The sequence below is a fragment of the Camarhynchus parvulus genome, chromosome 1, assembly GCF_901933205.1.
Source record: "Camarhynchus parvulus chromosome 1, STF_HiC, whole genome shotgun sequence".
In the NCBI taxonomy this organism is placed as follows: domain Eukaryota; kingdom Metazoa; phylum Chordata; class Aves; order Passeriformes; family Thraupidae; genus Camarhynchus; species Camarhynchus parvulus.
Window position 1 is genome coordinate 93,324,977 of NC_044571.1, and position 22,872 is coordinate 93,347,848.

At 40.1% G+C, this 22,872-nt stretch overlaps 1 protein-coding gene across 5 annotated transcripts in view; it reads left to right on the top strand.

The window, feature by feature from the left end:
- The window catches only part of ZBTB20 (zinc finger and BTB domain containing 20), a 445,196-nt gene that overhangs the window by 138,327 nt on the left and 283,997 nt on the right, over positions 1-22,872 (top strand). Inside the window, exon 1 of one of the 5 annotated variants that reach the window (XM_030956022.1) lies at positions 18,500-21,305. The exons of the other annotated variants lie outside the window; for them this stretch is intronic. The gene's annotated coding sequence lies outside the window, so the exon portion shown is untranslated. Of the gene's footprint in view, positions 1-18,499; positions 21,306-22,872 lie in introns of those variants that run through there. 5 annotated transcript variants of the gene reach the window in all.

The window sequence follows — 22,872 nt, forward strand, 5'->3', positions numbered from 1 at the left end:
CAAAATGCAGTTGGCCAAGAACTGAGAAAATTTTCATAGTTCTCAGGTTGGTTTTAATCAGTCTCATTCACAACTTAGCACAAAAAAGGAGTTGGGAATTATTGTTTATTAAATCTCTCGTGGGTTATTTTTTTGTTTTCGGAAAAATGTTTAAGGGTTTTTTTGGGAGGTGGAGGGGTTGTGTGGGGCTTTGTTAGTATGTTGTAGGTCTGGAGGTTAAGGGCATCAGCTGTAGTGTACAAATGGGTAGAATCATGACATTTTTCATAGAAAGCTCTTGGTTTTGCAGAATAGTGGCCACAATAGATGAGGATAGGAAAATGGCTCTCTGGTGTGTGGTTGTTTTTAGTATATAGAGGAGTATGGGCTGTGATTCACTCATGTTAAAAAGGCATGGGAATACAAGCATTGATACCCTGTGTAGCACTGCTGTAGCAAGTTGCAGTAAAACACGTCAGCATTTCAGCACCTGAAGATGTTATGGTGAAAGTGGAAAATCTTTCACTCCATTTATCAAAGCATTTGCTACTCTACTTCAAGGTAAAATAAAGATTAAGTATTATTGAGCAAGGAAGGTTATATCAGACCAGAGATGTCATTAGATAAACTATGAAAGGAAAAAAAGCAACACAGACCTGGCCTTTTCCAAAGTACTCCTATTTTTATTTTGTTCTATCTGAAATGAAATTGTTCAGCTAAACCAGTGTATAATGGGAGGGCCTCCAGAGAAAGGCATTGTGGTTACTCCATATTTACATCAGTGTCTCTGAGGACACTCTTGCTGAATCATTTCAAATTCCAGAGTCTGATGTAGGGCAGTCAGATGAATGTAAGTTACCCAAATTTTCTGGTCTGTTTTCTTCACTAAGCTAAAGAGGATCTCATTTGTACTGCACTCTTTCCTGCCATTGCCCCTGAAGTATCTAGATAATAGATTAGGAAGAAATTTTAATCTGTTGTGCCAAAATTGGTCTGTTGTTTTTAACAGTTTCCACTGCCATGAAAGAGATCAGAATATTTGTTTTATTTGTTTATTTTTAAACAATAACCAAAAGGAAGTATTTGACTATGCAAAATGTTTTGGTGTCAGCAATAACTGAAGGCATCTCTGAGTCAAAACCTGCATTAACAATTTTTTGAACCTGTTGCTTTCTTTGGCAGATTTTTTTTCATCATATTTCCTTAGAAATTTCATTCTAGTTCATGCAGTGTTCTTATTGAAATTTTGAATAATAAAATCTTTTGTAGAATGGAAGAGTGTTATCTCATTTCTTCCAAGATTTGCAGCAAGTAATCAAGAATCATGTGACTCTTCCAGCAGAACCTTTTCAAGAAATAAGGTGTGTATTTCTCAACAGCAATGATAGCAATTGTGCACCAGATCACTGCATGTCCTCTCTGAGTGTAAACCAGATTAGATTATGATCATGCAGCCCCAGTTCATTTAGGTTGGGTATAGTGGCACAGTTCCTATGTATAGAGTTTGTAAGATCGGACTATCAATGGGAAAATTGGAGTCAGAGACTGATGAATTCTCATTTCTTCCCAGTTCCTTTTTCCATTCATTAGGGTTTCAAGTGAAGAGGATAATCTGTTTTGTCATGCCTGTTGCCCTGTTTTAATACACAACCAACCTTCTTATGTTTGAGTGGCTGTCACTTCCCCAGAACAATACTGGATTCCTGAAGCAAACAGCTCTAAAATGATCATCCTTTGGGGTGAATTTAGTGCCTTACTGATGGCTTTAGCCTGCATGTTGTTAGCAACCAGAGGCATCACAAAAGCCTGAGGAATGCAGAGAGAGGATGCTGAGGGACCCAGGAGCCATGTGACCAGGAAGGTATAGAATTAAATTAGTCTATCAACTCAACTGGAAGTGTAGCATGATTAGAAGTGAAAAATCCCTGAGTCAATAGGCAAGTTTGCTATAGGTAGTGATGCTCAAGGATAGCACCTGAATGTAAAAGTTTTGATTCCTCATAACTGTTTCAATCCTGCAGGAAGGAAAGGATTATTCTTTTTACTTTTGCTAGGGCTTCAGTGCTATTTAATTTGTCTTGGTGCCTCTTGGCCATATGACATCACTCCAGAAATTATACCATTTGCAGGTTATTCCTGTGTCAGAAATTGGTGTATTACTACTTCTCAGCTTCACTGTGTGTGTGTGTGTGTGTGCTTAGAAAATACTGCTCTTTTACAGCTACATCTGCCCTTCCTCTGATTATGCTTGCCATTCAGGAACACATTTATCATGGTGAATTCTTGTTCACTTTAGCAGTCTTTATTATGATGTGGTGTTTTTGTGCCTATGTGCATGGCTCCAGAATGACACTGAATAGAGCATTCAGACATTAATGCAGCTCTAGATGTCTAGCAAAGACTTATTTTCTTCAGAATACCAGTCATGGTCACCTCAAGTGTTTTCCTGCCCTGCCCAGGGAACTGTGGCAAGAGTTCAGGAAAATTCTTAGTGCAGGAAGGTAATCCCAACTAATAGTTATGATTATAATCTATAACAAAAATAAATAGATATGTTTTTGGACTGGTACTGAACCAAAGCTTTGCATTCAGATAGTCCCTGGATTTCTGTGATGCTCAAAACATCATTCTCTTCTCATATGTAAGTCTCAGAGTATTGCAAAGATTTGGAAATAGGTGGTGAGAAGACACTGTGCTACCAGGTCCAAAGCTAGATGCAGTAACATTTGGGTGCAGGACTCCAAGTGGAATTCAAACCCCAGAGTCAGGGGTTTTGTCCAGTACTTGGGATGTATTAAGGGCAAAGGGAAGCATCTTGTTGGATGGTATTCAGCCTAGAGGCAGCCAGAGGGAAGCTCTACAGACTAAAGACTTGGTGATTCTTCCATTGACAGGATTTCTTACCAGCAAGATATTGTTCCTTACTGCATTCCATTCATGTGCTAGAGAATTCCAAATGTGCTCGGTGCATTTTACTTTTTTATGCATGCGTTTTCTGTCTCATTATAGAATTTGCCTTTCATCAACATGAGATAGCCAGAATTTTCCTGTGCCTTATAATGGTGGAAAACAATTCTGATGTCCCTGCATTGTCAGACTGTCAGTGGTAGAGTTTTCTATGTGATTGTCTTCATTATGACTTAATTACATTTAAAAGCATTTAATTTCTAAAAATCTCTCACACTATCTCTGTCATAATGTTTAGAATATATCCATACCATATAGTAGAGATTCTTTAAGTTCCTTATGCTTCTATTTCTTTTAAAATAAATATACTGTAGAACAAAATTGAATTTCTTTATTTAATGCTGAATTCTCAAAGCTGTGTTGTGATTCGTCATAAGTGCACTGGTGGAAGTTTGGAAGGGGTAGTAGGCTTTTCTCCCTTTTTCTTTGCTGACATGGTAGGAAGCCTGAAAATCCATGTTATGAAAAATTTGAGTCTCACTTCTACTGCTGCCAGTACTTGGTCCCACTGTCTGAATGGGATAGAACTTTGTAATTTCCCTCTGCTGCTTCCTAGAGCTGGCAATTCAGGGCTGTGGAACTGGGAGGAATTCAGGGCTGCAGGTAAACAATGTGACAAATCCAGTGTTCTTTGTAGTGCCCAGAGAGGATCTGCAGACATAATCATCACCTGTGATCCCTCCAGATCTCTGCACACCATTTCTGGATAAAGCGCAGCCATTTTCTGATAATTTCTTTCACAGATAAAGAGGGAAATCCTGGCCCAAAAAAAGTCCCTAGGATTCTTCCACATTCTTTTCAGTGAAGACAGGAATCATTGCAAACATATATGCTTGCTGGGCCTTTACATGGGTTGGGTTATGTGCATTTATGTATTCATCTTTTCCCCCCTCTGCAAAAGTCCTGCCCGGGGCAGACACCAACTACTCTGGCTGATGTCCTGCTGGAAATGCAGGACTTTCCTTAAATGATGGAGAGGAAAAGGTTATTTTTTTTGGTAAAAAAGTGGGAAAATAAATACATCCTGCTTTCTTTAGAGAGCTTTTTTTTTTTTGTGAAACAACTAGATTTATCCTGTTTTAATACCAAAGTGACATAAAATTTGTCACATGAACATTTGTGCCCAGTAGTGGTTAAATGAAGGTTTATTTTGGATTTATTCCTGTTTTCAGGTGGTTTGGAGTTCTTTTGTGAAAGGTTACAAGACTATATTAGTTAGAAATTATTCCCTTTCCCCCATTTTATCTAGCTCAACTTCAATAGTAACTTAGGAAACAGTTCTTCAGTTTGTGGAGTCGATGAGGAGCTGGCAAATTTCACATACGCTTCAGACAAATTGGTTCTTCACTGAACTGGGGCTGGACTCTTGCTTGCCCTGAATCCAGATGTAAAAGTCCCAGTCTCTGTCCCAGTCTGGCCTTTTTATTCCTCTGCATCGCTGATATGCAAGTGGAAGCTCCTGTGCTGATCTTTCTCAGTGTTGAGAGCTTTCAGAACCCAGTCTTCATTTGTCCTATGTTTCTTTAAATACAGAAAGAGATGATGGAGCCTGTTCTGTACTTTTGAAATCTCAATCTTCTCACTTAAAGCTAGGTCAAATATTCTGTGTATTTGCAAGTGTAGCACAAGTTCATGTGCTAAATGGATAGCAATGGGGGTGGTACTGGTGCCCTGTAAATAGGGACTCCATTTAGTGGAGGTTTAGTGGGATTTTCACCAGTTTCAGTGCTTGGAAGGTCAGGTTTTGTTTTCTTTCACCATTTTGCCAATATAGCACTATTGTTTTGATGCCTCCCCAGTTCATTCCTAATGGCCATGTCATTAGGACTTTTAAGTTCTAGTAAGACGTTATTGGTGTGGAGGGCAAGAAATAGTAAGAAGCTTAAGAAGAAATCCTAGTGCAAATCTTACCAAACACAAATTATAGAAACAGGCATCACATATAATGGCATATAGTGGCTGTTCAGTGTACCAGTCCAGATTAAAATGGGCCCTCCTCTGCCCAGTAGATCTAGACCAGGAGAAATGAAAAGAAATTGTATCCCCTCTTCTCCCAGCTCTCCAGTTCATAACTACAATCCCAATTATCTTGTCAAAGTGAAGTTTTTATGGGAAAAAAGGTAACATATCACCACAATAACTTTTGAACATAGCCCATGCCTCAGGACTTGGTGTAGCACAGAAACTCTTATTTCACCTCTAGGTCCTGTACAAATAAAAATGCCCTGAACAATGAGCTAACAAAATGTGAAATTAAACAGGGGCAAATGTACATTTATTTATGTCTAGTCACATTAATCAGACATATCATTTTTCTTTGGAAATGACTGTTTCAACAAAAGCAGAATTATAGCAATTAAAAATGTAAGGAGGAAATAATAGTATTGATTTTTTTTTGTGCGGTTTTGTTATTTTTTGCTTAATTTTGTGACAAGTAGTAATGCATATCTTATTGCACGTCAATCTGTTTGTTAGACTGCAAGAGGCACCTAGATTTCAGAAAGGTTCAGAAGGTTCGGTAAGAACTAAGCTAATGCTTAGTGACTTTTTTCATTGCACGAAACACTGCTAGTTTTTCTACAGTGATGTGCAATAACGCAAATACAGAAGTAGCAAAAAACGAAAGGGCTTACTTGGAAATTCTAATACACAGAACTTTCAAAACAAATTTATTTTTGGCTTTTTAATTATGTGGAAAGGTTCAGTATCACTTCTTTTGAATCCTGACTTCAAAAGGAAATGAAAAGTCAAATTTTCTCCCATTACTTATAGCTTTAAAATGCCTCAAAAGGCCTAGTAGCTCACTAGCAAAAGTAATCATAGAATTATAGACTGTCCTGAGTTGGAAGGGACCCACAAGGATGATTAAGTTCAATTCCTGGTCCTGCACAGGACACCCCAAGAGTCACACCATGTGCCTGAGAGCATTGTTCAAACACTTTCTGAACTCTGCCAGGCTTGGTGCTGTGACCACTTTCCTGGTGAGCCTGTTCCAGGGCCCAGCCACCCTCTGGGGGAAGAACCTGTTCCTAATATCCAACCTAAACCTCCCCTGACACAGCTTCAGGCCATCACCTCGGGTCATGTCACTGGTCAGCACAGAGGAGAGATCAGTGTCTGCCTCTCCTCCCATCCTCACAAGGAAGCTGTAACTGCAGTGAGGTCTGTCCTCAGTCTGCTCTTCTCCAGGCTGAACAGCCCAAGTGACCTCAGCTGCCCCTCATACAGCTTCCCCCTTATCCATCCTCATTACCCTACTTTGGGCACTCTCTAACAGCTTTATACCCTCCTTATTTTGTGACCAGAGCTATACACAATATTCCAGGTGAGGCTGCCCCAGCTCAGAGCAGAGCAGGACAATCCCCTCCCCTGCCCGGCTGTGATGCTGGACCTGATGCCCCCAGGACAGGGCTGGCCCTCCTGGCTCCAGGGCACTGCTGGCCCAAGTTCAACTTTCCATCAACCAGGGCCCTCCCCTGAGACACAAGAAAAAAGATCTGCTGCTTTTTGAAATTCTTTGGGGATGCTGTTCAGAGAAGTTGTGGGTGTCCCATCCTTGGAAATGCTTAAGGCCAGGCTGGACAGGGCTTTGAGCAACCTCCTTTAGTGGAAGGTATTGCTGCCTGGGGCAGGGGGAACAAGATAGAACAATATAATCCTGAAGGTCACTTCAAAACCAAAGCATTTCATTGGTTTGAAATTTCATTTCTGTGATTTTATTAGTTTCTAATGTTCTTTATGATGCTACAAACTGCATCTCTCTCTCCAATTTTCCACCATCATTCTTGTGTCTAGGTGCATCTAATTCTTTCTAATAGAAGAATTAGGGTGCCAACCTCTGTTTTTGCTGACAAAGGCTACTGTAATAGATAGCTGAGTATTTCTTGTGGATGCCAGGAGGAATGACTATTTTGTGGACAGATATTGTAGTAGACAGAAGTATTGATTGGGTTTCATTGTAATAAACACTGCCAGATGTTATCTCAGTGTGTACTGTTTGCATTAGTAAATAAATAAATTCTCCAGAGCACAATTATTCCCTATAATGTTTTTTCAAAAGCTCACTGTTGTCTTACTATTGAGCTTCCTCTGATTTCTGTGCAGCTTGAGAAACTAATTGGAGCATGTGAAGCTAATTGTAAAATTCAAATCTTGCTGTAGGTTCGCATACATGGTCAAGGCCAAATCTGGCATGTGTAAGTGATGGCATCTTCACTTGAGGTAGCCTTTCTTCACCTGAGACTTTTTCCTGCAGAAAATAACTGAACAGGTTTTATTTACTGTTGTGTTATTCTCCATACTGGTGAACACGTTGTCATGGGAATGTCACAGTAAACGCCTGTGTCCTCTGACTCTTGGTAAAGGCTCTCAGCTTGCAAGTCACTTGGTGCAAAGTGATGGTCTGGTTCCAGCCTACGTGCTGTCACTGAAGGCGTTGGTTAAATGCCAGTGCTTGAAGCCCAGCATGTCGCCTATCAAGATAAACCAGCTCTGAGTAAGAATCTGACCTTCCACAGAGATCAAGAATTCCAAGAGTCCAGATTCACAACTGAAATGATCAATCACATAAAATGAATTTGAAAAGCACACTGGTGCACAGCACATCATCACAGTGCTTTTTCCTCACAATAGGCCAGGCACGTTGAAGTAGACTTAGACCTGAGTTCTCTCTGATTCCTGGAGCTTTCAGCTCTCCTGAAAACCCTGAGCAAGTCCACAAGTGCTTTCGTGAAGTGTAGTCATTGTCCATAAAAACTCATAAAGCTCGTGTTAAATGAGAGCTGAAGTTGTATACTGCATATTCTGAAAATTACTTCTTTTTATTTTCAGTGAAGCCATACCTGTCCCCTGAAATAGTGGTTCCTTGCTCTGCCAGACTAATGCATCTAATGCATGTAATTTATGATTTTGAGTCATGTACTGCACACTGGCTTTCACTCAGATACAGGTTCCCTTGACAAGTTGGCTCCTTCCAGAGCCTCCCCAAAACATACTCAAAACAGTTTAAAAGGTTTAGGAAGATGCAATATGTATTTGAATTCTCTGCCAGTGAATCAGCATTATTAACCTTATGACTCCTAAATTAAATCAGCATTCTCTGTGTCACGTCCTAAGTTTTAAATTCATATAAAAGATGTGATTTTTTCCAAATTATTAATAGTTTTACTATTGTTTGTCTGCTTCTTCCAGTTTAGCAGCTGAATTTTTAACTGTACTTAATCTGTCTGCTTAGGTATATTTAGAATTTTTATACATTTTACTGGAAATTTATGTCATAGAAGCATTTACATGTGTTTGTATTTACAGTTATACTTTACAATCTGTAAGGATACTCCTCAAAAATTTTATTTCGGGCAAGGATCATCAAATCAATACTTTTTTTTTCTTTCCCCCCATTTGTCAGTGTCCTCCGTTTTCTTCTTGCCAAAAAGAGAAATGGAAAAAAATTAATGAAGAACAAGGGAAGGAGAAAATGGGGAACCTTCCCACCAACTTTTTTTTTCTCTGTACATGAATAATTTTCTCTGTATATGAATACTCTGTACAGTAATGTCTCTGAAAACTTTGATAATAACTACTTGCTCCCAAAAATCCCATGTAAAATTAGCAATATTTGACCATTTAAAAGGCAGCTCTTTTCCTCATCTCACTTCCCTTTGCATAGTCAAGTGCACGTCCAAGCTACAGCCACTGAAGAACAATTCCGAGTTGCAGGCAAACATGGTGTGTCAGCTGTGCATTTTTGCTGTTTCTAAGGAATAAAGATCACAACTGTGAAGTGAAACATAACAATGTAGATTCTACCTTCAGATCTGCGCTCATAGAGGCACCTGAGTGCCGATCTGAAGGTAGAATCTGCATTGGCTCCATTTCAGCACAGACAGTGGAAAAACTTAAATCTACTCGTGAGTCCTGAGATCTTTACCTCTCTCAGGTTAGCAAATGAATCTGAGGGAGGAAGCCAGAATAGCTAATTCCCAAGTGATTTTAATGATTCATGCTCCCTAGAAGAAGGAGGCATGGGAAATATGCCTGAGCATCACTATTTTGTTGTGTGCTATAGGATGTTTGTTTAGTGAAATGGCTTTGCTAATAGATTCGTTAATCAGCCGTGTCCCAAATAAAATAAAAAGTGCAACACAACCCTCCTTAGGTTTGGTCTTCTGCAAAATTAAATGCCTCCTTTGTGTCTTTTACCTAGGCAGGGAAAATGGAGCAAATAGTGACCAAAGCCTTCAGTAGCTGAGGGTCTTTTGATTTTAAGGCTTAAGGACTGCATGAGCTTTCTGCTTCTTCCTCAAGGCTTATGATGGAAAACCTTTGCTGTATTCTCTCCTCCTGCCCTCCCTCTCTCAACTCTCAAGTGATACAGGGCCGCAACATAAGACACCTCAGGCAAATGTTGCAACAACCAGCTGATGTGACTACAAGGGGGTATTTTCTGGTGGGTAGATAGATACATTTCCTTTGCTCCATATTTGTGTGGAACAAAATACCCTGCTTTTTAATGATTGTTTCCTAGGATAAGGTTGGAAGTTTGTCCCCAGAACCAGGCTGGTTTTTGGCATCTCCCTTGTTACTGTGTGCAGTGGTGCCGCTTAATGCTCATTCAGGCAGTGGATTTGTGATTCTGGTTCTTGGCCTAAAGTGGATTGAGATTCATGAAAAGTAATCTCAAATCACAAAGCCACCATGGGAGGCTTCTAGCTTCTGTGACTATCTCACTTGGGCTAGATTTGAATCAGCAATCAGAAGGTGAATGGTTTTGTTCTTATCCCACTGCCAATTTCCTGAACTAACATAATCTGAGTGTGTGTCACAAAATTTTATTTTCCAATTGAATGCATCCATCCTTTAAAAACAGGTTAAAAAATAAGAGACAAAATGTAAAGGAAATTTAGCATCCAAAAAATACAGAACAGTGCTCAGGACTTTAAAATATATGTAAACATCAGTTCCTGCCAAGTTAGTCATTACTAAGAGTTGTTAACACGGGGGATTGATTGAGAGAATGATTGTTGCTGTAGAATGATGATTTAATAAGGGAAAAATCTGATAGATTTGACATGCTACATAAAATGTGCAGAATGGTTATTCTTTGGTAAATTGCAACTTTCAGTTGTACCCTGTACAGATGTGTTTCTTCTATGCCTTGCCACATTCCCCTTTTTTTCCTGTTGTTCTCTTTAATTGCTACAAAGCATTGGTATTCACCCTTGTTACATGTCACCCAGAAAAACATACACACACCCCATTTTCCTTCTTCTTGTTGTCTTCTCTCACCCCTTTGCCTGGCCTGTGCTCACCTACCTTCTCTGGTGTTCAGTAGAGCACACAAAATGTCCTGCTCTCCATCTTTCGAAGGTGTCTACCTTCTGGTTTTATTTGCTTTTTGCTAGCACTGCCTTCACATGCACTGTTCTGGCTGATGATTATTTATCTGCTGCTTAGCCCTAACAAAATGCTTAATGCTTTATAAGCCAGAAAATGAAGGCTGTCTCGGCTCAAGGAAGTTGTACAGGACAAGAAGATGAAACAGCCCTTTAATTATTCCCATCTTTACTGACAGACTGTACTGTGTCCTTCCATTTTTCAGCATTAATTTATGAGAGGTTGGTTTGTTTTTTTTAAAATCTGAAATGACCAGTGCCTCTGTAAAGATCCTATTACAAGTGTTGGTAGTGTCTTTGGTCTTCTGTAAAGCCAAGTGGTTCATGCAGGCCATGCCCAAATAATAGTGATCAGCTTGATCTGAGCTGCTGCTGGGCCCTTTTTCTGCAAACAGGGGAGGCTGGTGTCAGAGGCTGGCCAGAAATGGCCTTTGGCTTGTCTTGAGAAAATGTAGAGCTAGCCCTGCTGCTTGTACCCTATGAATATGAATAATAACAAAAATGAATTCTAGACTCTGATTACAAGAAATAAATTCCATAACACCCTCTGCACTATATTGGTTGTGCCAAAGAGCGTAACCATAAAATGACTGAGAACAACAGCAATTCAAAACAGCAGCACACAATGGTGTAATTGGACCCTAAGCACATAAAAATAATGGTTTTAAAGAAAGGAGAAAAAGGCAAACATGGGACCATGGAGTGGTATCAGGGACAGTGTCATGAATCTTTGGAAAGATGCATGAGCCTAGTAGAAAGAAAAAAGAGGGGGTGGGGGGTGAGTTACTTATGAATCAGTACAACTGTGCTTTGTTCTGCATGAGTGTTTTAATAGAGCAAGTGTAATATAAGGATCAGGTGGGCTCGTGGGAATGGAACAAAAGGTTTTGTAAAATTAAAGCAAAATAATTATAGCTCTAGGTGTAGAGTGAGCACACTCCAGCAGTTGATAGCGGGAACCTGCTCAGAATGGAGAAGGAAGGAGGGAGGAAGATGCTGTTGGAAAGGATTTTTGGTTTGTTTTTTTTTAATCCATGCATACACATGCACATGTACATACATGCATGTGCACATATAGTGCAAACAGGTTCATACATGTGTGGTAACAAAAACTTTAAATCAGTGACAGTTTTATGCAGGTTTAGAAGTCACTAATAGACCCCCACAAAAAAGGCATTACAAAGAAAATTTAAGGAATAGTCTCAAATGAATTAATTAACAACAACAACAAAAAAAGGAGAAATAGCAGCAGAACATTGCATTCTGAAGGAATAAAGGGCTAAAGTCTAAAACAGAGAGTGTCATATGACATGGGAGATGTTCTTGCAGTAAAAGCCCAGTGATATGTGCAGAGTGCCCTGTATACTAATAAAGCCAACTCAAAGTCCCAGCAGTGAATGTGATCATAGGGGGTTCACAAGAAAGCTGTCAGCAATGCTTTGTGTTACAGAAACTCCCATATTTGGGCAGAGCATTCTGCTGTGCTCTCATGAAGAAAAAGCTGTTTCCTACCTGAATTTCAGAGTAGTTTTACAAGCAAGGTGAGAACTTGGTTGATCACCACGTGGCCTCCCTGTGTCTAGTGTGCTTTGTTTTTTTACAGCCTACCTGTATATGTACCAAAGTGCACATGGATTCTGTATAAAAGTAGAAAACAAACCAAAAACCTGAAAAAGAGTCCTGACCCACCATGCACTTTCTAGGTTGCTGATTGTCCTCAATATGTAATTAAAGAGGAGATGTCCAGGATCCAGGAATGGAGAAAGCCTGTACCAAGGTGTGCATTTTTCTCCTTCTGTCATGTTGGTCTCACAGTGTTCAGAATATGCTCCTATTTTAGCCAATGACTTCCAAATAAATAAATTCTTTTTATTTGTAGATATGCTGGCAGAGAAAGAAGTAGTGAATTTTAACACCAGCCTCACTGACTGCCCATAGCACCTGTGGGTTAGGATGAGTTTCCTTCCACTTGTGCATTGCTGCATGGAATATTAGAAGGAATAAGAGCAACTACCAGTGATAAAATGAACATACAGCAAGAACTGGTTTTGTTACAGCACTCAAATCACTTCCCTTCTGTGGTGGATGGTGTCTGGTGGGCAAGATGATTGCACCTCATTGTGGTGCAGTTTGTGGAAAGGAAGTTCAGTGTAACGCACAGAACTGTAGTTGCAGGCACAGCTACTACAGATGGCTGGCGTGCAAGATAAGGTCTTGGCAAGGGAGGGGGACAATTAGCCTGCCTCCCACCACATTTTCCCTTATTCTGTAGTCAGATTTCCCTTATTCAGAGTTTGTTCAGGGTAATTGTTCACAGACAATATATTTTTGTGCTCACGGTGCAATCAGAGGCTGTTCTCACTTGAAGCAGAGCACATCTCTTAGGTAGTGCTCTCTGCCAGAATGTGGAGGCTGAGATCAGAGTGAAGCTTTATGAGCTCCATTTGGTGCTTTTTACTTCCGTCTTGTTTCTCTCTCTGCAGGGGATGTGAAACTAGATTTGTCCTGTTTCCACAGCAGGGTTTTGGTTTATTTTGTTTTTCCAAAGCATTTCATTCGGTGGCGCAAATCCAGAGGAGAGTGTGTTGCAGAGATGGATTTGAATGTCAGACAGAAAGAGTTGTGTTTAATAAACTCTTTGTTGTAAACTATAGAAACCTGAGAGCAGGAGGCCCCTGTTTAATACAAACATTCTGAGGCTAAATTATCACTCTAAGTATTTGCCCTGAAATTTAAAGAGCAGTGAGACAAGGTAACTTTGCTAAAATGGATATTTATGAGATCTGAAGCTCAAATTTGAAATTCTTTCTTTCTGGTTCTCCTCTCAAACTCTTTCCATCTTCCATCTGCCTTTGTCTTTTGACTTAGAGGTGGCTGCCTAATAGAACTGAGTGGACTATGGGACTAGTTAAAATGAAATTTGAAAAACAAAACTAACAAAAAGCCCCAGCAAAAAGAAAAATAAAAGAAAAAAAACCCTAAAGTTTTATAGGCTTTTAGAGAAAAAAAAAAAGGAAAAAGATGCTTTAATAGTATAATGCAGTATTTGGAGATGATAGCCCCACATGCAAACAGCTGAACATGTAGCTCCCATTATGTGTGCCACTATTGCCTATCTCCTCTGCTCCCCTGCTTTTGAAAACTCTTTTCTGTGTCACAGCACAAGCTACCTATCTGTGTTGATCTCATTTTGAAGTGTTTTGTCAACATGAGCATGTTATGAAATTAAAGGTCAGTAAAAGGCCAGGCATTCGTTGGGGTGAGCACTGCATGCTGGAAAGGGAGGGGTCAAGAATGCCTCATCACATCCCAAGCTTTCAGATGTGCCTCATGAGCTGTGCGTATTCCTCTTTGGGAACAGAGACGCTCTAAAGCTTCAGTCGACCCCTCATTCACAGCAAGACACAATATGCCAGTATCTGTCACATTGCAAGTCCTTGAAACACTACTGAAGTCAGGGAATTCAAAGTCCCAGATTCTTGGCTTCTTTTGACATCACCTCATTTTCTTCCCTGCCATTCTAGTAAATCCGACATACATACATGCACATGCATACTTGTGTAGATGTACTGACATCTTTCCAGAGCATGAAATTCAAAAAAGGGAACAAAAGCATGGGGTTTTCCCTTGTCCTGTCACTTTCTGATAAAAAAAAAAAAAAACAAAAAAAAAAATCACTTAATAAGTTGTTTATATTCCAGCTTTATTTTCTTCTATTCACTCTTTGCCAGAAGCAAAGCATAAAGGATTACAACAAGAGCAGCCATTTGTATTTGTATATTATATTTACTTATACATTATTTAGATAATAAAACCTGTTCTAAATTGTACTGAAAAAAGAGTAATATTTCCAGTTTTGCTCAGAAAGAACTCATGCAGCACTACTCACATTTCTCTGCTTTTCCTCCATCTATTTTGGAATGTGATGAGCAATAGCATATAGGCATCAGTGAAGTCTGCAGTCTCTCCCTTTTCTCTTTTGTCTGATTGTCCTTTTCCTAGTCTGTAGGAGAATGAGTCTAATCTGGCTGGAGAATTTGCATCCTGATTTTCTCATATGGCACATGAAGTTTTTTAGATAACAGTAGGGACAATTTCTGGTCTCATTGAAGTCATTGGCAGTTCTCCAGATGATTTGTTATAAGATTTGGCCTTGAGAAAAAGGATCAGTCACACTCATCTCCTTTTAATTCTGAACTAGAATGACCCATATCACTGCCCACTGATGGCTGCCTAGGATACTAGCAGTGAAATTTTGGAAAACGATCAAAAGTTCAAATATATGCAAGAATGCATGAAACCCACTGTCTAAGAGACCAGAGAGAACACAGTTTGCCACAGCAAAATACGTGTTTAAATAGAACCAAATAAAACTGAAATCTTGATATGAAAGAGATCTATGTCCATTTTATTATTTTTCTGTATAATGTCAATTTAGGATGAGGTCTGGAACAGTTCTCTCAACTTATGTTTGTGTTTTTTGGTTTTTTCCAAAATCTTTTGGTTGCAGAGCACTATAAATGGTGCAAAACAAAGTCTCTTTTCCAAGTTCCCCACAGTGAGCAATTTAAGAGCATTTAGTTTTAGCGGGTATTAGGACTTCATGTCCCCAGAGAACAGATCCTGCCCCTTTGATCTCTAGATATAAAAATCACTGTTTCCCAGTGGTTACAGAAGATCGCTGGGGCCCCAGAAAGGTGCCATGAAGATGCAGAATGAGGACCTCACAGCTCCAGTCCATTTCCAGCATTGCTGTTGCTTCTTGTATGTTTTGAAAAAAAAAAATCCCCGCTTCTGAAATTAATTTGTAGCTATTTATATAACTTAGAAACATGCATTAGGGAAGGGAAAAATAATTTTAAAGAAATAGTCATACTGTCTAACTTTATCATAATTTCTTTTATGTGTTTATGTGTGCAGGTAGTCTGCAAAATAAATTTGCAGGCATATAATTCTGTATGTCTGTATCATATGTAGTGGTCCTTCCCATGGGAAGGTCTAAACCAATACTCAAATCCAACTGTTTTCCCTGTCTTGTGGAGAAAACAAGAGATAGGAAGTCAAAATCTAAGATTTCATTACAATACAGTTCTGTCTGCAGCTGAAGATGTTTCTCTAGCATATTGCTATCTGGAGTTTTCAAAATTTCTTGTAGGAGGTGAATTTTCCAGTTGGTTTGACTCTGCTGTTAAAAAAAAGCCACCATGATTTTTTTTTTTTCTTTGATTAAATGAATAAAATGTTAAGGGTAATTAAGCCAAGGGGAGTTTTAAATCTTTTTAATTTTTTTTTCCTCAGTTCCTAACCTGGTAAACAAACTGCTTGTATCCGTCTTTGCAGAGATAATTTAAAACCACTGTGCTGAAAGCATAGTGTAAAAACACCAGTTTTCACTTCAGAGACAAAACCACTCTGATGACCTTCAAACCTCGTGTGTTAAACTTGCAAGTAAAAATCATGGTTTTCATTATTTCTGTTACCTCAAGGTTACTTCAGGGCTAAGGTTTCCTGTGAAGATCAAACAAGAGGTTTTTTCCTGTCTTGCACATCCTTACGTGTGCCCAGATTATGCCCTCTGTGAAAATACTAAACCGCAGACGCTGTGGCCTTGAAGCTGGAGGGAGGATTGCTTGGTGTTATTAAGGCTCTGATCAGCAGACCAGACCAAGATCCGGCTGCTCCTGTCTGGCTCAGTAACCTTGGAAAAGTCAATAATATACTTGTGCCTACATTCCCCAGCTGTAAAAGGAAGGGGATGCTCTTTCCCTGCTGCAGAGGTACTTTGGAGATAGAGCTACGCTCTGGTGGTGAGTACGGAAAAATGCGCGTGTGGATCGGGTTCGCAGCCCATGCCACAGTGCCGGATTTTCCTCACAGCACGTGGTCCTGAAGGTCCCTCAGAACATTATCCACGCTTCCAGGCCTCTCCGCTCCTTCCGAAGCACACCTTGTCAGCAGCTGCTTTGGGAAATGTCCACATCTCCCCCTCTGTTCATAAGGCTCTTGGCACAGAGGAGACTTCTGCGTGCTCCTCTCACCCTTGCAGGGTAGCGAGTGAGCCTGCCCAGCCTGGCTCAGTTGGAGTTTTTGATAACCTTTGCAGAGTGAAAGTGGTTGTTTTAGAGCAGCAGTGTAGAGCTACCTCTATGGTGTATTGTGTCTCTGATACATTTCTTTTTACATGTTTTGCTGTAACCTTGTTCACACAGGCTGATCGTATGTGCCCCAGATACAAATAGGAAGACAAAGTTTCCAGTTCCATCTGCTGCAGTCTAGAACGATTTTATCCACCATTCACTAGGGGAAAGCAATTCTGACTTAAATGGCACATAAGCTGTGTATTATTAGTCTGATAGGATAGAGTATTACAGGTTTTTTCCTAGTGAGTTTTTATATTTGAACTGGAAATAACTGTGCTGCATGAACTCTAAGTGGAGAGGTATAAAACAAAACAAAAAACCCCAAATTTGTGAAATAGCAGAGGCTGGAGCTTTACATCAGTGATGTCTGCTTGTAAAATCTTCCCAGAATTATTCTTTCACCAAAATACCTGACCAGCTCTTCTCCAGCAACTTTCAGTAGAGGTAGGCAGGAAATTCCATTAAAAAAAAAAAACCAAAAAAAAAAAAAGGCAACTCCCTTGGAGCCACCACTGTTTGGAAATGAACAGTTAACAAATGCAACCTTTTCACTGATGCCCTAAATTCCTTTGTCACTTAGTAACAGCCTCTACAAACTACGCCTCCACGCCTGACCTAAGTTACATCATATTGCCATGTTGTGGAATAATCTATTGTTGAATGTGTACAGAAAATTGGTTATAAGATCCATGATATTATAATGAATAATTATAATTTTTTTTACTAAATAAATGACAAGGTTTATTTAGTGAGAATATCCTGTCAGTGCGGAGAGCAAAATAAAAAATAAGTTCCTGTGCTGTCCTTGGATTGAGAGACATGTCACCACGCACCTTCTTAGCTTCTTAACACTGCTAATGGGAATAGTGACAACCTTTATCTCCCCACTCAACTGCAGGAGACCTTGGTGTCTGCCAGGAGACAGCTTTCCAGTGGAAAGCTTTCTACAGCAAGCTGGTTCTTACTAATCATCTCGTTAGTCCTCCCTAAGGCATCGCCGCCTTGGGGCAGGTTTGGGGCATGATCGCACCTTTCTAAATCTCTGGGATTTTAGTAGAAGTAGCTCGGGTTTGTATCAGTGTTACTGTCCAGAAGCTTGTCTGTTGATTTCAGTAGGAATTTACCTGGGAAAAAATGTATCATTAAGCAGCTGAATTTTAACTGTTCAGGACCAGCTGAATCCTTTATGTTACCAGGTTAGCATACCTAAGTGTGGGCTTAATTTGCTCTTCTCTTTTCCTCAAAATTAATGATTTCTTTAAGTTTATTGTTCAGAGTTCTGATTTCTTCATTTCTAAGTAGGTAAAGATGCTAATCTGTGTCTAATGTTGTGGTACACATTACATAGAGAATGCTGAGAGTTAGTCTAATGTGGAGATGGGATGGAGATGGTAGTGCTGGGAGCCTTTGTGACACAGAAACAAAAGCACTAAGTTGTTTCGAGAGAGATTTTCCCTTGCTAGAAAAAAACGCTGCAGAACGCCTGTCCAGCTTTGGGTAATAAAAGTACCTTTGAAAGTGAAAGCAAATAGGTGCTGCGAGCGGGGGGAAACAAACGCGGGTTCAGCCGGCGGAGCGGCCACGCAGTCGGGTTTGTGTCGCTGGCTTTGGGAGGGATTCCTGCCCCAAGAGGCGCCTCAGGACGGGACCGCGCTGCGCCGGGCCGGGCTCCGGCAGCCCCAGAGCGCCCGGTCGCGGGCGGGCAGGCGGGGAGCGCCGGGCCGGGCTGAGCTGGGCTGCGCTGCGCTGGGCTGGGCTGCGCTGCGCTGCGCTGAGCTGGGCTGGGCTGCGCTGCGCTGCCCTGGGCTGGGTGCGCTCGGCTGCGCTGCGCTGGGCTGGGCTGCGCTGCGCTGCGCTGCGCTGCGCTGGGCTGGGCTGGGCTGGGCTGGGCTGCGCTGGGCTGGGCTGGGCTGCGCTGCGCTGCGCTGCGCTGGGCTGCGCTGACGGCCCCGGGGGACCAGCGGGAAGGAAGGAAGGAAGCGGATCACAGCCTATGAAGTCTGAGATGTGACAGCGTTTTGCACTGGAGGCAGCTGTGTGGGGTTACCTGAGGACAATGTCTGGCTGTACTGGCTGATTGCTTAGAGCATTAAAAAAAAAAAAAAATCCAGTTAATGGGGGCACCTCCTAAACAAACCAGATATCCCTTTCACCATGCAGTCCCTGTTGAGAAGAGTATAATTTTACATTAACTACACTGGATAAGTAAGAATTTGTTATGTTCTGACTTTATCCAGGAAATTCCCTTTTAACCCAATTGTCCCTATTAAGTGTGTCAGCTCTTCTTTCAAAAGCTCTGCTCTGCAAAGGCAAATTAGTATATTAATGTGGAAGCACGTAATTTTAAGACAACGAAAAATTGGGAAGCCCATATCCATTTTTTCAGAAAGAGTTATTTATTACAAAATATTGCAACAAACTCTGCTTGCTTACAGTTATTTACAAAAATTAAATTTCTTTTTGTTCATATTTACTTTTCTCTCTTAAACCTTAACAGCAGAATTATACTTGCCACTTCCATTTTCTTTAATGTACTTTAATTTTGTTTAGAGTTGATTTAAAGTTTCATTTTCAGATTCTCATCTAAATATTGAAAATCTAACCTGAAAGTACCTCCTAAGACTGATCTACTCTTCTTTGCCCTCTTCTTAAATTATGCATAACATAAACTTGACCATAGTCAGGTTTAAGTCTGAATCGCTTTATTTATGGCAGTGTAATTCAAAGCCTAAGGGAAAACAGTTAATCTTATGTACAAATAGCACATATAGCTCTTTAGCTGAAGTTGAGTGTATTTTCCTCACAAATGAGCATCGGGGAGCCAGGTCCCCTGCTGCCTTCTTGAAGCCTCAACCTTGAACTCTTGGCTACTTCAAAGCATCCAGGATGGGCCCTACCTGGGCTCTTGGAAGTTCTCTTGTTTCCAAGGCACTTGTGTAGGTAGGTATATTACCCATGGGATATATTATTTATGCACTGGTTTTAGAGCTGTCAGAGGAAAATCAGTTTTAGGAAAGAAGGGAGCAGTCCTCTTGAAGTGGGGTTTTCCCCATCCTATTTTGGATTTTGAGAGTGCTGTCTTTTGTGGAGGGCATAGTCAGTGCCCCAGTAAAATGGACCCTAGGTGTTGAGGGAGAAAAGTTAAATAGTTTTTAACATGAACTCAAAATCAGTTTGGGCATATGGCACTGTAGGAGAGTGTGTATAATATGTGTATGTACAATATTCCTAAAGATGATTGAGTGGGTTCAGTATGTTTCTAACTTACCTGCTTCTTAACAGTAGATATAGGATATGCATAACATAAATGCATTTTATTAGGGGTTGTTTGATGCCTCTGACATAGTTTGTGCTCTGAACATGTTGTTTTGAAATGCTTATTTGTATGCAAGGAATTGTTAACACATTTTATCATACGAGCGTGTGGATTTGTGGGAATGCCATGCTTTTCTACAATATCACTGCACCATATGAAATGCACACAGTTCTTCTAAACGCAGTGAAACATTTATGATGTGATGTTAAACTTCAATTTGGGGCCCAAAAGTTGTTTTCACTTATGTAAGAAGTAGCCAGACCCAGGGTGATTTTAACAGACGATGCACTTCTATCCTAAAATGGATTCAAAGGGAGTCTTTATCATACTGTTCAATCCCAGGTGTATAATTTTTTTTCTTCTGCTCCCAATATGGGTGTTCCTGTTTTGTATTTCAGAACCTAGATTTTCATTTAGCAATTAATGTGCGATTCAAGTCACTCCTTCTGTATTTTATGAATTTTTTCCAAATATAGTATTTCTCTGCCTACTGTTGATTGAGCAGAATGGGACTTGCCTACACAAAATTTCTTAGGAAATACAATTTGCACATCCAGATTTCTAACTACACCCACTCTCCCCATTATTGTAAGGTGTTAATCTACTTGTACGATGGTGCTTGCACAGATGCATACATACATACCCTCTTTAAAAATAGGCTGTGTGCCTAAATCCTTATGGGAGAGCTAGGTCTGTATGCTCACTGAATATTTAGCCCTTGTGGTTACTGCAACAGAGTTTTTGTGAAGACTCTTCCATATTTTTAGAAGGTGCTTTTAGTAAGCAGTTTAATCCTAAGTAACAACTGAGGGTTTTTTTCAGCAAATTTTAATTTAAAACTAATTTTAAAATTACACATATCCTTTTTAACAGTACTTTGGATTTGAGCAGTTCCTTTCCAGAAACCTACCCTGGAGAAAATGTTTTTAATCAGGTTAAAATGGAGGCAAGATAGAAAAAAAAAATGTTTGCTGTGGCGTGACTGGAGCAGTGCTAATGAGCTCTGCTCTAATACATGAAGGAACATATGGCCCCCATCTGAATACAAACTGGACACAAAGCAGTAATTCAGCTGAGATGTCCTGAATATTGTAAACTGGGTGAATGTGGTTGAAGGTGTTTATAAATGGTGGCTGAATCCCACACACTGACTCACTGCCTTCTAATGTCCGGGGCTCAAGGTGCTGTTTGTAAGAGTATAGAAAATGACCAGTAGAGGGAATTCTTAATTAATGCTAACAAAATAGCAAACTGAAGTGTTATGCTATGAAGAAAAGACTTCTTGTGCTCATGACGCAGCAAGAGACGGATTATGGAGAGGGCGAGTTAGGAGAAGAAAAATCACAGGACAAGCAAATTGAGTATTTACTGGCAAATAATTGCTCTCTTAAGCTGTGGCTCTCTTCCTAAATTCTTGGCATTCCTGAGCACTAGAACCATTTTCAAAAAATGCATCGTTACAGAGTAGATGTAAAAAAACCTCTCAAAGGCTGATGGTGCAGACTTGTGCAGGTAAGAATGTGTGCATTACTGCCTATATTTCTTCTAAAGCTTTAGATTGCCATCCTTTACAGGACTGCTACTTTGCTCTGCCTCCGATAGAACTGATGTTTTGGTTTCACAGCTCTATTTCGTCTGAAAGTTGGGGAAGTGAGGACAGTCTTGTAGGCAGGCTGCAGTGTGTGCTTTTCTGTCAGCACAGAGGTATCGACAGACAAGGAAACAAAACAAGCTGGGAAAAAGTATATGGCCCAGTTTTATTTCGTTTAAATGGGTGCTGGCTTTTATGGAGGTGCCTCTAATTAAAGGACTACACATCAGCTTAATGTGGGGCAGGAACTTACTGCCTGTATGTGCTTGTATTGCCACGCTGGATTCACTGGAGGAAGGCTTATGAGATGCTGCAGGGAAGGAACTTTTTGTAAGTTTGACTCCTAGGGACTGCCTGCATCCCCTGGGCTTCCCTAGGTGGGGCTCCCTAGGGAAATGAGACTTTTGGGAACCCACTCTCTTTCCTCCTGTCCGGAGTTTGCCTACCTGTTTTGTACTCCTTTCCCTCCCAAGTTTCACCACTTTTAGCCAAGTTTAATGGGTGAAAGTTTCTAATATACCCGAGCTTCCACATTTTTTTAAGTAGACAGCTGTTTAAAGGGAAAAAGTTGTTTTAACAGCTTCTCTGTGGGACAAGTGGCCTCATAATTAAACCCAAAATTATACATCAGATACAAAACTCTTGACAGAAATCCATAACACAGGAGGCTCATTTGACTCTTCAGGAGCTGGCTCAAATTTACAGAGGATTTTTTTTTGTTTATTCCACATGCAAAATTCATTTTCTAATACTAAAAAAGGGCATGGAGATGTATAGGTGGTTAAGAATACTTTGTCTTAAAATATGACTCTTACTCACATCTTAATCATCAAATAAAACTGTAACACTGCCATTTTTTATCAAACCAACAGAATGCTGTCCGTCATTTCTTCTCCCTACTTTATCATGTGCATAAAAAGTAATAGCTAAAGCAATCTCACTTCTCACAAGGAAATGAAAACAGCACGTATTCCTGAAGAGCAGACATGTTCCCTTGATTTTACAGGGGGTTTATTTTGATTGTACTGAATATGTTCAGGAGTGGTGAACAGGCTGAACACTTGATTGATGGGGGCATATGTGTGTTGGAGACACAGCTCTGGAAAGCCACACAGAAAGCGTCACAGTATCAGACCCTTCAGAAAAAATTGCCAAGTTCCCCGTAAAGATTAATGGTGGTTTAAGTTTTAACGCAGAGATAATTTCTCATTAATAGGTATCAAATTAAAATTGACTTATGTCTTTAAACATGGGCAGTTTTTAGTCTATAGTTTATTGTACCATAATTGTGGATATGCTATTTATTCAGTATTATGCTATTTCTGCAATTATATTGTATTTATTATTATAAAGACCTTTCTTATTATTATTGCAATAATTAGTCTTTTTTAAACTGGTAAAATCTTGGCCCATCTGGGGTTTTGGGTACAGAGTACTGCAAGTTTATTATATAGCATGTGAATGAAAAGTAAAAATCCTTTTAATTGG